We start from the raw sequence: 16710 nt of genomic DNA, 5'->3' as shown, positions 1-16710 counted from the left end.
CTGGGACAGCAGTATTAGATTCCGATGCACCATTGCAGGTTTACTGTATCCCTTGGACCTTCAAATCAACGATGAAACACAAAAATTGTATCGATATTGAATACAGAAGGCAAAATGTCGACTTATATACAAGAGGAGTAGCTCTTCTAGTACTTCGTGCTTTGAGCTTTTCCTGGGACAGCAGTATTAGATTGCGATGCACCATTACAGGTTTACTGTATCCCTAGGACCTTCAAATCAACGACGAAACACAGAAATTGCGTCGATATTGAATACAAAAGCAAAATGTCGATTTATTTACAAGAGGAGTAACTATTCTAGTACATCGTGCTTTGACCTTTTTTTTCCTGGGACAGCAGTATTAGATTCAGATGCACCATTGCAGGTTTACTGTATCCCTTGGACCTTCAAATCAACGATGAAACACAGAAATTGCATCGGTATTGAATACAAAAGGCAAAATGTCGACTTGTTTACAAGAGGAGTAACTCTTCTAATAGTTCGTGCTTTGAGCCTTTCCTGGGACAGCAGTATTAGATTCCGATGCACCATTGCAGGTTTACTGTATCCCTTGGACCTTCAAATCAACAATGAAACACAGAAATTGCATCGATATTGAATACAAAGGGCAAAATGTCTACTTATATACAGGAGGAGTAACTCTTCAAGTACTTCGTGCTTTGAGCTTTTCCTGGGACAGCAGTTTTAGATTCCGATGCACCATTGCAGGTTTACTGTATCCCTTGGACCTACAAATCAACGATGAAACACAGATACTGCATCGATCTTGAATACAAAAGGCAAAATATCGACTTATTTACAAGAGGAGTAACTCTTCTGATAGTTCGTGCTTTGAGCCTCTCTGGGACAGCAGTATTAGATTCCGATGCACCACTGAGGGTTTACTGTATCCCTTGGACCTTCAAATCAACGATGAAACACAGAAATTGCATCGATATTGAATACAAAAGGCAAAATCTCGACTTATTTATAAGAGGAGTAACTGTTCTAACAGTTCCTGCTTTGAGCCTTTCCTGGGACAGCAGTATTAGATTCCGATGCACCATTGCAGGTTTACTGTATCCCTTGGACCTTCAAATCAACGATGAAACACAGAAATTGCATTGATATTGAATACAAAAGGCAAAATGTCGACTTATTTACAAGAGGAGTAACTCTTCTAATAGTTCGTGCTTTAGCGATTCCTGGGACAGCAGTATTAGTTTACGATGCACCATTGCAGGTTTACTGTATCCCTTGGACCTTCAAATCAACGTTGAAACGTAGAAATTGCATCGATATTGAGTACAAAACGCAAAACGTCGACTTATTTACAAGAGGAGTAACTCTTCTAATAGTTCGTGCTTTGAGCCTTTCCTGGGACAGCAGTATTAGATTCCGATGCACCATTGCAGGTTTACTGTATCCCTTGGACCTTCTAATCAACGATGAAACACAGAAATTGCATCGATATTGAATACAAAAGGCAAAATGTCGACTTATTTACAACAGGAGTAACTCTCCTAATAGTTCGTGATTTGAGCCTTTCCTGGGACAGCAGTATTAGATTCCAATGCACCATTGCAGGTTTACTGTATCCCTTGGACCTTCAAATCAACGATGAAACACAGAAATTGCATCGGTATTGAATTCAAAAGGCAAATGTCGACTTATATACAAGAGGAGTAACTCTTCTAGTACATCGTGCTTTGAGCTCTTCCTGGGACAGCAGTATTAGATTCAGATGCACCATTGCAGGTTTACTGTATCCCTTGTACCTTCAAATCAACGATGAAACACAGAAATTGCATCGATATTGAATACAAAAGGCAAAATGTCGACTTATTTACAAGAGGAGTAACTCTTCAAATAGTTCGTGATTTGGGCCTTTCCTGGGACAGAAGTATTAGATTCCGATGCACCATTGCAGGTTTACTGTATCCCTTGGACCTTCAAATCAACGATGAAACACAGAAATTGCATCGATATTGGATACAAAAGGCAAAATGTCGACTTGTTTACAAGAGGAGTAACTCTTCTAATAGTTCGTGCTTTGAGCCTTTCCTGGGACAGCAGTATTAGATTCCGATGCACCATTGCAGGTTTACTGTATCCCTTGGACCTTCAAATCAACGATGAAACACAGAAATTGCATCGATATTGAATACAAAAGGCAAAATGTCGACTTATATACAAGAGGAGTAACTCTTCAAGTACTTCGTGCTTTGAGCTTTTCCTGGGACAGCAGTTTTAGATTCCGATGCACCATTGCAGGTTTACTGTATCCCTTGGACCTACAAATCAACGATGAAACACAGATACTGCATCGATATTGAATACAAAAGGCAAAATGTCGACTTATTTACAAGAGGAGTAACTCTTCTAATAGTTCGTGCTTTGAGCCTTTCTGGGACAGCAGTATTAGATTCCGATGCACCACTGAGGGTTTACTGTATCCCTTGGACGTTCAAATCAACGATGAAACACAGAAATTGCATCGATATTGAATACAAAAGGCAAAATCTCGACTTATTTATAAGAGGAGTAACTGTTCTAAAAGTTCCTGCTTTGAGCCTTTCCTGGGACAGCAGTATTAGATTCCGATGCACCATTGCAGGTTTACTGTATCCCTTGGACCTTCAAATCAACGATGAAACACAGAAATTGCATTGATATTGAATACAAAAGGCAAAATGTCGACTTATTTACAAGAGATGTAACTCTTCTAATAGTTCGTGCTTTGAGCCTTTCCTGGGACAGCAGTATTAGATTCCGATGCACCACTGCAGGTTTACTGTATCCCTTGGACCTTCAAAACAACTATGAAACACTGAAATTGCATCGATATTGAATACAAATGGCAAAATGTCGACTTATTTACAAGAGGAGTAACCCTTCTAATAGTTCGTGCTTTGAGCCTTTCCTGGGACAGCAGTATTAGATTCCGATGCACCATTGCAGGTTTACTGTATCCCTTGGACCATCAAATCAACGATGAAACACAGAAATTGCATCAATATTGAATACAAAGGGCAAAATGTCGACTTATTTACAAGAGGAGTAACTCTTCTAATAGTTCCTGCTTTATCGTTTCCTGGGACAGCAGTATTAGATTACGATGCACCATTGCAGGTTTACTGTATCCCTTGGACCTTCAAATCAACGTTGAAACGTAGAAATTGCATCGATATTGAGTACAAAACGCAAAACGTCGACTTATTTACAAGAGGAGTAACTCTTCTAATAGTTCGTGCTTTGAGCCTTTCCTGGGACAGCAGTATTAGATTCCGATGCACCATTGCAGGTTTACTGTATCCCTTGGACCTTCAAATCAACGATGAAACACAGAAATTGCATCGATATTGAATACAAAAGGCAAAATGTCGACTAATTTACAAGAGGAGTAACTCTTCTAATTGTTCGTGCTTTTAAGCCTTTCCTAGGACAGCAGTATTTGATTCCGATGCACCATTGCCGGTTTACTGTATCCCTTGGACCTTCAAATCAACGATGAAACACAGAAATTACATCGATATTGAATACAAAAGGCAAAATGTTGACTTATATACAAGAGGAGTAACTCTTCTAGTACTTCGTGCTTTGAGTTTTTCCTGGGACAGCAGTATTAGATTCCGATGCACCATTGCAGGTTTACTGTATCCCTTGGACCATCAAATCAACGATGAAACAGAGAAATTGCATCCATATTGAATACAAAAGGCAAAATGTCGACTTATTTACAAGAGTAGTAACTTTTCTAATGGTTCGTGATTTGGGCCTTTCCTGGGACAGCCGTATTAGATTCCGATGCACCATTGCAGGTTTACTGTATCCCTTGGACCTTCAAATCAACGATGAAACACAGAAATTGCATCGATATTGAATACAAAAGGCAAAATGTCGACTTGTTTACAAGAGGAGTAACTCTTCTAATAGTTCTTGCTTTGAGCCATTCCTGGGACAGCAGTATTAAATTCCGATGCACCATTGCAGGTTTACTGTATCCCTTGGACCTTCAAATCAACGATGAAACACAGAAATTGCATCGATATTGAATACAAAAGGCAAAATGTCGACTTATATACAAGAGGAGTAACTCTTCAAGTACTTCGTGCTTTGAGCTTTTCCTGGGACAGCAGTTTTAGATTCCGATGCACCATTGCAGGTTTACTGTATCCCTTGGACCTACAAATCAACGATGAAACACAGATACTGCATCGATATTGAATACAAAAGGCAAAATGTCGACTTATTTACAAGAGGAGTAACTCTTCTAATAGTTCGTGCTTTGAGCCTTTCTGGGACAGCAGTATTTGATTCCGATGCACCACTGAGGGTTTACTGTATCCCTTGGACGTTCAAATCAACGATGAAACACAGAAATTGCATCGATATTGAATACAAAAAGCAAAATCTCGACTTATTTATAAGAGGAGTAACTGTTCTAAAAGTTCCTGCTTTGAGCCTTTCCTGGGACAGCAGTATTAGATTCCGATGCACCATTGCAGGTTTACTGTATCCCTTGGACCTTCAAATCAACGATGAAACACAGAAATTGCATTGATATTGAATACAAAAGGCAAAATGTCGACTTATTTACAAGAGATGTAACTCTTCTAATAGTTCGTGCTTTGAGCCTTTCCTGGGACAGCAGTATTAGATTCCGATGCACCACTGCAGGTTTACTGTATCCCTTGGACCTTCAAAACAACTATGAAACACTGAAATTGCATCGATATTGAATACAAATGGCAAAATGTCGACTTATTTACAAGAGGAGTAACCCTTCTAATAGTTCGTGCTTTGAGCCTTTCCTGGGACAGCAGTATTAGATTCCGATGCACCATTGCAGGTTTACTGTATCCCTTGGACCATCAAATCAACGATGAAACACAGAAATTGCATCGATATTGAATACAAAGGGCAAAATGTCGGCTTATTTACAAGAGGAGTAACTCTTCTAATAGTTCCTGCTTTATCGTTTCCTGGGACAGCAGTATTAGATTACGATGCACCATTGCAGGTTTACTGTATCCCTTGGACCTTCAAATCAACGTTGAAACGTAGAAATTGCATCGATATTGAGTACAAAACGCAAAACGTCGACTTATTTACAAGAGGAGTAACTCTTCTAATAGTTCGTGCTTTGAGCCTTTCCTGGGACAGCAGTATTAGATTCCGATGCACCATTGCAGGTTTACTGTATCCCTTGGACCTTCAAATCAACGATGAAACACAGAAATTGCATTGATATTGAATACAAAAGGCAAAATGTCGACTTATTTACAAGAGATGTAACTCTTCTAATAGTTCGTGCTTTGAGCCTTTCCTGGGACAGCAGTATTAGATTCCGATGCACCATTGCAGGTTTACTGTATCCCTTGGACCATCAAATCAACGATGAAACACAGAAATTGCATCGATATTGAATACAAAGGGCAAAATGTCGACTTATTTACAAGAGGAGTTACTCTTCTAATAGTTCCTGCTTTATCGTTTCCTGGGACAGCAGTATTAGATTACGATGCACCATTGCAGGTTTACTGTATCCCTTGGACCTTCAAATCAACGTTGAAACGTAGAAATTGCATCGATATTGAGTACAAACCGCAAAACGTCGACTTATTTACAAGAGGAGTAACTCTTCTAATAGTTCGTGCTTTGAGCCTTTCCTGGGACAGCAGTATTAGATTCCGATGCACCATTGCAGGTTTACTGTATCCCTTGGACCTTCAAATCAACGATGAAACACAGAAATTGCATCGATATTGAATACAAAAGGCAAAATGTCGACTAATTTACAAGAGGAGTAACTCTTCTAATTGTTCGTGCTTTTAAGCCTTTCCTAGGACAGCAGTATTTGATTCCGATGCACCATTGCCGGTTTACTGTATCCCTTGGACCTTCAAATCAACGATGAAACACAGAAATTACATCGATATTGAATACAAAAGGCAAAATGTTGACTTATATACAAGAGGAGTAACTCTTCTAGTACTTCGTGCTTTGAGTTTTTCCTGGGACAGCAGTATTAGATTCCGATGCACCATTGCAGGTTTACTGTATCCCTTGGACCATCAAATCAACGATGAAACAGAGAAATTGCATCCATATTGAATACAAAAGGCAAAATGTCGACTTATTTACAAGAGTAGTAACTTTTCTAATGGTTCGTGATTTGGGCCTTTCCTGGGACAGCCGTATTAGATTCCGATGCACCATTGCAGGTTTACTGTATCCCTTGGACCTTCAAATCAACGATGAAACACAGAAATTGCATCGATATTGAATACAAAAGGCAAAATGTCGACTTGTTTACAAGAGGAGTAACTCTTCTAATAGTTCTTGCTTTGAGCCATTCCTGGGACAGCAGTATTAAATTCCGATGCACCATTGCAGGTTTACTGTATCCCTTGGACCTTCAAATCAACGATGAAACACAGAAATTGCATCGATATTGAATACAAAAGGCAAAATGTCGACTTATATACAAGAGGAGTAACTCTTCAAGTACTTCGTGCTTTGAGCTTTTCCTGGGACAGCAGTTTTAGATTCCGATGCACCATTGCAGGTTTACTGTATCCCTTGGACCTACAAATCAACGATGAAACACAGATACTGCATCGATATTGAATACAAAAGGCAAAATGTCGACTTATTTACAAGAGGAGTAACTCTTCTAATAGTTCGTGCTTTGAGCCTTTCTGGGACAGCAGTATTTGATTCCGATGCACCACTGAGGGTTTACTGTATCCCTTGGACGTTCAAATCAACGATGAAACACAGAAATTGCATCGATATTGAATACAAAACGCAAAATGTCGACTTATTTATAAGAGGAGTAACTGTTCTAAAAGTTCCTGCTTTGAGCCTTTCCTGGGACAGCAGTATTAGATTCCGATGCACCATTGCAGGTTTACTGTATCCCTTGGACCTTCAAATCAACGATGAAACACAGAAATTGCATTGATATTGAATACAAAAGGCAAAATGTCGACTTATTTACAAGAGATGTAACTCTTCTAATAGTTCGTGCTTTGAGCCTTTCCTGGGACAGCAGTATTAGATTCCGATGCACCACTGCAGGTTTACTGTATCCCTTGGACCTTCAAAACAACTATGAAACACTGAAATTGCATCGATATTGAATACAAATGGCAAAATGTCGACTTATTTACAAGAGGAGTAACCCTTCTAATAGTTCGTGCTTTGAGCCTTTCCTGGGACAGCAGTATTAGATTCCGATGCACCATTGCAGGTTTACTGTATCCCTTGGACCATCAAATCAACGATGAAACACAGAAATTGCATCGATATTGAATACAAAGGGCAAAATGTCGGCTTATTTACAAGAGGAGTAACTCTTCTAATAGTTCCTGCTTTATCGTTTCCTGGGACAGCAGTATTAGATTACGATGCACCATTGCAGGTTTACTGTATCCCTTGGACCTTCAAATCAACGTTGAAACGTAGAAATTGCATCGATATTGAGTACAAAACGCAAAACGTCGACTTATTTACAAGAGGAGTAACTCTTCTAATAGTTCGTGCTTTGAGCCTTTCCTGGGACAGCAGTATTAGATTCCGATGCACCATTGCAGGTTTACTGTATCCCTTGGACCTTCAAATCAACGATGAAACACAGAAATTGCATCGATATTGAATACAAAAGGCAAAATGTCGACTAATTTACAAGAGGAGTAACTCTTCTAATTGTTCGTGCTTTTAAGCCTTTCCTAGGACAGCAGTATTTGATTCCGATGCACCATTGCCGGTTTACTGTATCCCTTGGACCTTCAAATCAACGATGAAACACAGAAATTACATCGATATTGAATACAAAAGGCAAAATGTTGACTTATATACAAGAGGAGTAACTCTTCTAGTACTTCGTGCTTTGAGTTATTCCTGGGACAGCAGTATTAGATTCCGATGCACCATTGCAGGTTTACTGTATCCCTTGGACCATCAAATCAACGATGAAACAGAGAAATAGCATCCATATTGAATACAAAAGGCAAAATGTCGACTTATTTACAAGAGTAGTAACTTTTCTAATGGTTCGTGATTTGGGCCTTTCCTGGGACAGCCGTATTAGATTCCGATGCACCATTGCAGGTTTACTGTATCCCTTGGACCTTCAAATCAACGATGAAACACAGAAATTGCATCGATATTGAATACAAAAGGCAAAATGTCGACTTGTTTACAAGAGGAGTAACTCTTCTAATAGTTCTTGCTTTGAGCCATTCCTGGGACAGCAGTATTAAATTCCGATGCACCATTGCAGGTTTACTGTATCCCTTGGACTTTCAAATCAACGTTGAAATGTAGAAATTGCATCGATATTGAGTACAAAACGCAAAATGTCGACTTATTTACAAGAGGAGTAACTCTTCTAATAGTTCGTGCTTTGAGCCTTTCCTGGGACAGCAGTATTAGATTACGATGCACCATTGCAGGTTTACTGTAACCCTTGGACCTTCAAAACAACTATGAAACACTGAAATTGCATCGATATTGAATACAAATGGCAAAATGTCGACCTATTTACAAGAGGAGTAACTCTTCTAATAGTTCGTGCTTTGAGCCTTTCCTGGGACAACAGTATTAGATTCCGATGCACCATTGCATTTTTACTTTATCCCTTGGACCTTCAAATCAACGATGTAACACAGAAATTGCATTGATATTGAATACAAAAGGCAAAATGTCAACTTATTTATAAGAGGAGTAACTCTTCTAATAGTTCGTGCTTTGAGCCTTTCTGGGACAGCAGTATTAGATTCCGATGCACCACTGCAGGTTTACTGTATCCTTTGGACCTTCAAATCAACGATGAATCACAGAAATTGCATCGATATTGAATACAAAAGGCAAAATCTCGTCTTATTTATAAGAGGAGTAACTCTTCTAACAGTTCCTGCTTTGAGCCTTTCCTGGGACAGCAATATTAGATTCCGATGCACCATTGCAGGTTTACTGTAACCCTTGGACCTTCAAAACAACTATGAAACACTGAAATTGCATCGATATTGAATACAAATGGCAAAATGTCGACTTATTTACAAGGGGAGTAACTCTTCTAATAGTTTGTGATTTAGCCTTTCCTGGGACAGCAGTATTAGATTCCGATGCACCATTGCAGGTTTACTGTATCCCTTGGACCATCAAATCAACGATGAAACACAGAAATTGCATCCATATTGAATACAAAAGGCAAAATGTCGACTTATTTACAAGAGTAGTAACTCTTCTAATGGATCGTGATTTGGGCCTTTCCTGGGACAGCAGTATTAGATTCCGATGCACCATTGCAGGTTTACTGTATCCCTTGGACCTTCAAATCAACGATGAAACACAGAAATTGCATCGATATTGAATACAAAAGGCAAAATGTCGACTTGTTTACAAGAGGAGTAACTCTTCTAATAGTTCTTGCTTTGAGCCTTTCCTGGGACAGCAGTATTAGATTCCGATGCACCATTGCAGGTTTACTGTATCCCTTGGACCTTCAAATCAACGATGAAACACAAAAATTGTATCGATATTGAATACAGAAGGCAAAATGTCGACTTATATACAAGAGGAGTAGCTCTTCAAGTACTTCGTGCTTTGAGCTTTTCCTGGGACAGCAGTTTTAGATTCCGATGCACCATTGCAGGTTTACTGTATCCCTTGGACCTACAAATCAACGATGAAACACAGATACTGCATCGATATTGAATACAAAAGGCAAAATATCGACTTATTTACAAGAGGAGTAACTCTTCTGATAGTTCGTGCTTTGAGCCTCTCTGGGACAGCAGTATTAGATTCCGATGCACCACTGAGGGTTTACTGTATCCCTTGGACCTTCAAATCAACGATGAAACACAGAAATTGCATCGATATTGAATACAAAAGGCAAAATCTCGACTTATTTATAAGAGGAGTAACAGTTCTAACAGTTCCTGCTTTGAGCCTTTCCTGGGACAGCAGTATTAGATTCCGATGCACCATTGCAGGTTTACTGTATCCCTTGGACCTTCAAATCAACGATGAAACACAGAAATTGCATTGATATTGAATACAAAAGGCAAAATGTCGACTTATTGACAAGAGATGTAACTCTTCTAATAGTTCGTGCTTTGAGCCTTTCCTGGGACAGCAGTAATCGATTCCGATGCACCACTGCAGGTTTACTGTATCCCTTGGACCTTCAAAACAACTATGAAACACTGAAATTGCATCGATATTGAATACAAATGGCAAAATGTCGATTTATTTACAAGAGGAGTAACCCTTCTAATAGTTCGTGCTTTGAGCCTTTCCTGGGACAGCAGTATTAGATTCCGATGCACCATTGCAGGTTTACTGAATCCCTTGGACCATTAAATCAACGATGAAACACAGAAATTGCATCGATATTGAATACAAATGGCAAAATGTCGACTTATTTACAAGAGGAGTAACTCTTCTAATAGTTCGTGCTTTGAGCCTTTCCTGGGACAGCAGTATTAGATTCCGATGCACCACTGCAGGTTTACTGTATCCCTTGGACTTTCAAATCAACGTTGAAATGTAGAAATTGCATCGATATTGAGTACAAAACGCAAAATGTCGACTTATTTACAAGAGGAGTAACTCTTCTAATAGTTCGTGCTTTGAGCCTTTCCTGGGACAGCAGTATTAGATTACGATGCACCATTGCAGGTTTACTGTAACCCTTGGACCTTCAAAACAACTATGAAACACTGAAATTGCATCGATATTGAATACAAATGGCAAAATGTCGACTTATTTACAAGAGGAGTAACTCTTCTAATAGTTCGTGCTTTGAGCCTTTCCTGGGACAACAGTATTAGATTCCGATGCACCATTGCATTTTTACTTTATCCCTTGGACCTTCAAATCAACGATGTAACACAGAAATTGCTTTGATATTGAATACAAAAGGCAAAATGTCAACTTATTTACAAGAGGAGTAACTCTTCTAATAGTTCGTGCTTTGAGCCTTTCTGGGACAGCAGTATTAGATTCCGATGCACCACTGCAGGTTTACTGTATCCTTTGGACCTTCAAATCAACGATGAATCACAGAAATTGCATCGATATTGAATACAAAAGGCAAAATATCGTCTTATTTATAAGAGGAGTAACTCTTCTAACAGTTCCTGCTTTGAGCCTTTCCTGGGACAGCAGTATTAGATTCCGATGCACCATTGCAGGTTTACTGTAACCCTTGGACCTTCAAAACAACTATGCAACACTGAAATTGCATCGATATTGAATACAAATGGCAAAATGTCGACTTATTTACAAGGGGAGTAACTCTTCTAATAGTTTGTGATTTAGCCTTTCCTGGGACAGCAGTATTAGATTCCGATGCACCATTGCAGGTTTACTGTATCCCTTGGACCATCAAATCAACGATGAAACACAGAAATTGCATCCATATTGAATACAAAAGGCAAAATGTCGACTTATTTACAAGAGTAGTAACTCTTCTAATGGTTCGTGATTTGGGCCTTTCCTGGGACAGCAGTATTAGATTCCGATGCACCATTGCAGGTTTACTGTATCCGTTGGACCTTCAAATCAACGATGAAACACAGAATTTGCATCGATATTGAATACAAAAGGCAAAATGTCGACTTGTTTACAAGAGGAGTAACTCTTCTAATAGTTCTTGCTTTGAGCCTTTCCTGGGACAGCAGTATTAGATTCCGATGCACCATTGCAGGTTTACTGTATCCCTTGGACCTTCAAATCAACGATGAAACACAAAAATTGTATCGATATTGAATACAGAAGGCAAAATGTCGACTTATATACAAGAGGAGTAGCTCTTCAAGTACTTCGTGCTTTGAGCTTTTCCTGGGACAGCAGTTATAGATTCCGATGCACCATTGCAGGTTTACTGTATCCCTTGGACCTACAAATCAACGATGAAACACAGATACTGCATCGATATTGAATACAAAAGGCAAAATATCGACTTATTTACAAGAGGAGTAACTCTTCTGATAGTTCGTGCTTTGAGCCTCTCTGGGACAGCAGTATTAGATTCCGATGCACCACTGAGGGTTTACTGTATCCCTTGGACCTTCAAATCAACGATGAAACACAGAAATTGCATCGATATTGAATACAAAAGGCAAAATCTCGACTTATTTATAAGAGGAGTAACTGTTCTAACAGTTCCAGCTTTGAGCCTTTCCTGGGACAGCAGTATTAGATTCCGATGCACCATTGCAGGTTTACTGTATCCCTTGGACCTTCAAAACAACTATGAAACACTGAAATTGCATCGATATTGAATACAAATGGCAAAATGTCGACTTATTTACAAGGGGAGTAACTCTTCTAATAGTTTGTGATTTAGCCTTTCCTGGGACAGCAGTATTAGATTCCGATGCACCATTGCAGGTTTACTGTATCCCTTGGACCATCAAATCAACGATGAAACACAGAAATTGCATCCATATTGAATACAAAAGGCAAAATGTCGACTTATTTACAAGAGTAGTAACTCTTCTAATGGATCGTGATTTGGGCCTTTCCTGGGACAGCAGTATTAGATTCCGATGCACCATTGCAGGTTTACTGTATCCCTTGGACCTTCAAATCAACGATGAAACACAGAAATTGCATCGATATTGAATACAAAAGGCAAAATGTCGACTTGTTTACAAGAGGAGTAACTCTTCTAATAGTTCTTGCTTTGAGCCTTTCCTGGGACAGCAGTATTAGATTCCGATGCACCATTGCAGGTTTACTGTATCCCTTGGACCTTCAAATCAACGATGAAACACAAAAATTGTATCGATATTGAATACAGAAGGCAAAATGTCGACTTATATACAAGAGGAGTAGCTCTTCAAGTACTTCGTGCTTTGAGCTTTTCCTGGGACAGCAGTTTTAGATTCCGATGCACCATTGCAGGTTTACTGTATCCCTTGGACCTACAAATCAACGATGAAACACAGATACTGCATCGATATTGAATACAAAAGGCAAAATATCGACTTATTTACAAGAGGAGTAACTCTTCTGATAGTTCGTGCTTTGAGCCTCTCTGGGACAGCAGTATTAGATTCCGATGCACCACTGAGGGTTTACTGTATCCCTTGGACCTTCAAATCAACGATGAAACACAGAAATTGCATCGATATTGAATACAAAAGGCAAAATCTCGACTTATTTATAAGAGGAGTAACAGTTCTAACAGTTCCTGCTTTGAGCCTTTCCTGGGACAGCAGTATTAGATTCCGATGCACCATTGCAGGTTTACTGTATCCCTTGGACCTTCAAATCAACGATGAAACACAGAAATTGCATTGATATTGAATACAAAAGGCAAAATGTCGACTTATTGACAAGAGATGTAACTCTTCTAATAGTTCGTGCTTTGAGCCTTTCCTGGGACAGCAGTAATCGATTCCGATGCACCACTGCAGGTTTACTGTATCCCTTGGACCTTCAAAACAACTATGAAACACTGAAATTGCATCGATATTGAATACAAATGGCAAAATGTCGATTTATTTACAAGAGGAGTAACCCTTCTAATAGTTCGTGCTTTGAGCCTTTCCTGGGACAGCAGTATTAGATTCCGATGCACCATTGCAGGTTTACTGAATCCCTTGGACCATTAAATCAACGATGAAACACAGAAATTGCATCGATATTGAATACAAATGGCAAAATGTCGACTTATTTACAAGAGGAGTAACTCTTCTAATAGTTCGTGCTTTGAGCCTTTCCTGGGACAGCAGTATTAGATTCCGATGCACCACTGCAGGTTTACTGTATCCCTTGGACTTTCAAATCAACGTTGAAATGTAGAAATTGCATCGATATTGAGTACAAAACGCAAAATGTCGACTTATTTACAAGAGGAGTAACTCTTCTAATAGTTCGTGCTTTGAGCCTTTCCTGGGACAGCAGTATTAGATTACGATGCACCATTGCAGGTTTACTGTAACCCTTGGACCTTCAAAACAACTATGAAACACTGAAATTGCATCGATATTGAATACAAATGGCAAAATGTCGACTTATTTACAAGAGGAGTAACTCTTCTAATAGTTCGTGCTTTGAGCCTTTCCTGGGACAACAGTATTAGATTCCGATGCACCATTGCATTTTTACTTTATCCCTTGGACCTTCAAATCAACGATGTAACACAGAAATTGCTTTGATATTGAATACAAAAGGCAAAATGTCAACTTATTTACAAGAGGAGTAACTCTTCTAATAGTTCGTGCTTTGAGCCTTTCTGGGACAGCAGTATTAGATTCCGATGCACCACTGCAGGTTTACTGTATCCTTTGGACCTTCAAATCAACGATGAATCACAGAAATTGCATCGATATTGAATACAAAAGGCAAAATATCGTCTTATTTATAAGAGGAGTAACTCTTCTAACAGTTCCTGCTTTGAGCCTTTCCTGGGACAGCAGTATTAGATTCCGATGCACCATTGCAGGTTTACTGTAACCCTTGGACCTTCAAAACAACTATGCAACACTGAAATTGCATCGATATTGAATACAAATGGCAAAATGTCGACTTATTTACAAGGGGAGTAACTCTTCTAATAGTTTGTGATTTAGCCTTTCCTGGGACAGCAGTATTAGATTCCGATGCACCATTGCAGGTTTACTGTATCCCTTGGACCATCAAATCAACTATGAAACACAGAAATTGCATCCATATTGAATACAAAAGGCAAAATGTCGACTTATTTACAAGAGTAGTAACTCTTCTAATGGTTCGTGATTTGGGCCTTTCCTGGGACAGCAGTATTAGATTCCGATGCACCATTGCAGGTTTACTGTATCCGTTGGACCTTCAAATCAACGATGAAACACAGAATTTGCATCGATATTGAATACAAAAGGCAAAATGTCGACTTGTTTACAAGAGGAGTAACTCTTCTAATAGTTCTTGCTTTGAGCCTTTCCTGGGACAGCAGTATTAGATTCCGATGCACCATTGCAGGTTTACTGTATCCCTTGGACCTTCAAATCAACGATGAAACACAAAAATTGTATCGATATTGAATACAGAAGGCAAAATGTCGACTTATATACAAGAGGAGTAGCTCTTCAAGTACTTCGTGCTTTGAGCTTTTCCTGGGACAGCAGTTATAGATTCCGATGCACCATTGCAGGTTTACTGTATCCCTTGGACCTACAAATCAACGATGAAACACAGATACTGCATCGATATTGAATACAAAAGGCAAAATATCGACTTATTTACAAGAGGAGTAACTCTTCTGATAGTTCGTGCTTTGAGCCTCTCTGGGACAGCAGTATTAGATTCCGATGCACCACTGAGGGTTTACTGTATCCCTTGGACCTTCAAATCAACGATGAAACACAGAAATTGCATCGATATTGAATACAAAAGGCAAAATCTCGACTTATTTATAAGAGGAGTAACTGTTCTAACAGTTCCAGCTTTGAGCCTTTCCTGGGACAGCAGTATTAGATTCCGATGCACCATTGCAGGTTTACTGAATCCCTTGGACCATTAAATCAACGATGAAACACAGAAATTGCATCGATATTGAATACAAATGGCAAAATGTCGACTTATTTACAAGAGGAGTAACTCTTCTAATAGTTCGTGCTTTGAGCCTTTCCTGGGACAGCAGTATTAGATTCCGATGCACCATTGCATGTTTACTGTATCCCTTGGACCTTCAAATCAACGATGAAACACAGAAATTGCATCGATATTGATTACAAAAGGCAAAATGTCGACTTATTTACAACAGGAGTAACTCTTCTAATAGTTCGTGATTTGAGCCTTTCCTGGGACAGCAGTATTAGATTCCAATGCACCATTGCAGGTTTACTGTATCCCTTGGACCTTCAAATCAACGATGAAACACAGAAATTGCATCGGTATTGAATTCAAAAGGCAAAATGTCGACTTATATACAAGAGGAGTAACTCTTCCAGTACATCGTGCTTTGAGCTTTTCCTGGGACAGCAGTATTAGATTCAGATACACCATTGCAGGTTTACTGTATCCCTTGGACCTTCAAATCAACGATGAAACACAGAAATTGCATCGATATTGAATACAAAAGGCAAAATGTCGACTTATTTACAAGAGGAGTAACTCTTCTAATAGTTCATGATTTGGGCCTTTCCTGGGACCGAAGTATTAGATTCCGATGCACCATTGCAGGTTTACTGTATCCCTTGGACCTTCAAATCAATGATGAAACACAGAAATTGCATCGATATTGGATACAAAAGGCAAAATGTCGACTTGTTTACAAGAGGAGTAACTCTTCTAATAGTTCGTGCTTTGAGCCTTTCCTGGGACAGCAGAATTAGATTCCGATGCACCATTGCAGGTTTACTGTATCCCTTGGACCTTCAAATCAACGATGAAACACAGAAATTGCATCGATATTGAATACAAAATGCAAAATGTCGACTTATATACAAGAGGAGTAACTCTTCAAGTACTTCGTGCTTTGAGCTATTCCTGGGACAGCAGTTTTAGATTCCGATGCACCATTGCAGGTTTACTGTATCCCTTGGACCTACAAATCAACGATGAAACACAGATACTGCATCGATATTGAATACAAAAGGCAAAATGTCGACTTATTTACAAGAGGAGTAACTCTTCTAATAGTTCGTGCTTTGAGCCCTTCTGGGACAGCAGTATTAGATTCCGATGCACCACTGAGGGTTT

This window comes from Schistocerca cancellata, chromosome 4, assembly GCF_023864275.1.
Source record: "Schistocerca cancellata isolate TAMUIC-IGC-003103 chromosome 4, iqSchCanc2.1, whole genome shotgun sequence".
Lineage (NCBI taxonomy): Eukaryota > Metazoa > Arthropoda > Insecta > Orthoptera > Acrididae > Schistocerca > Schistocerca cancellata.
Note: the sequence above shows the minus strand (reverse complement) of the source record.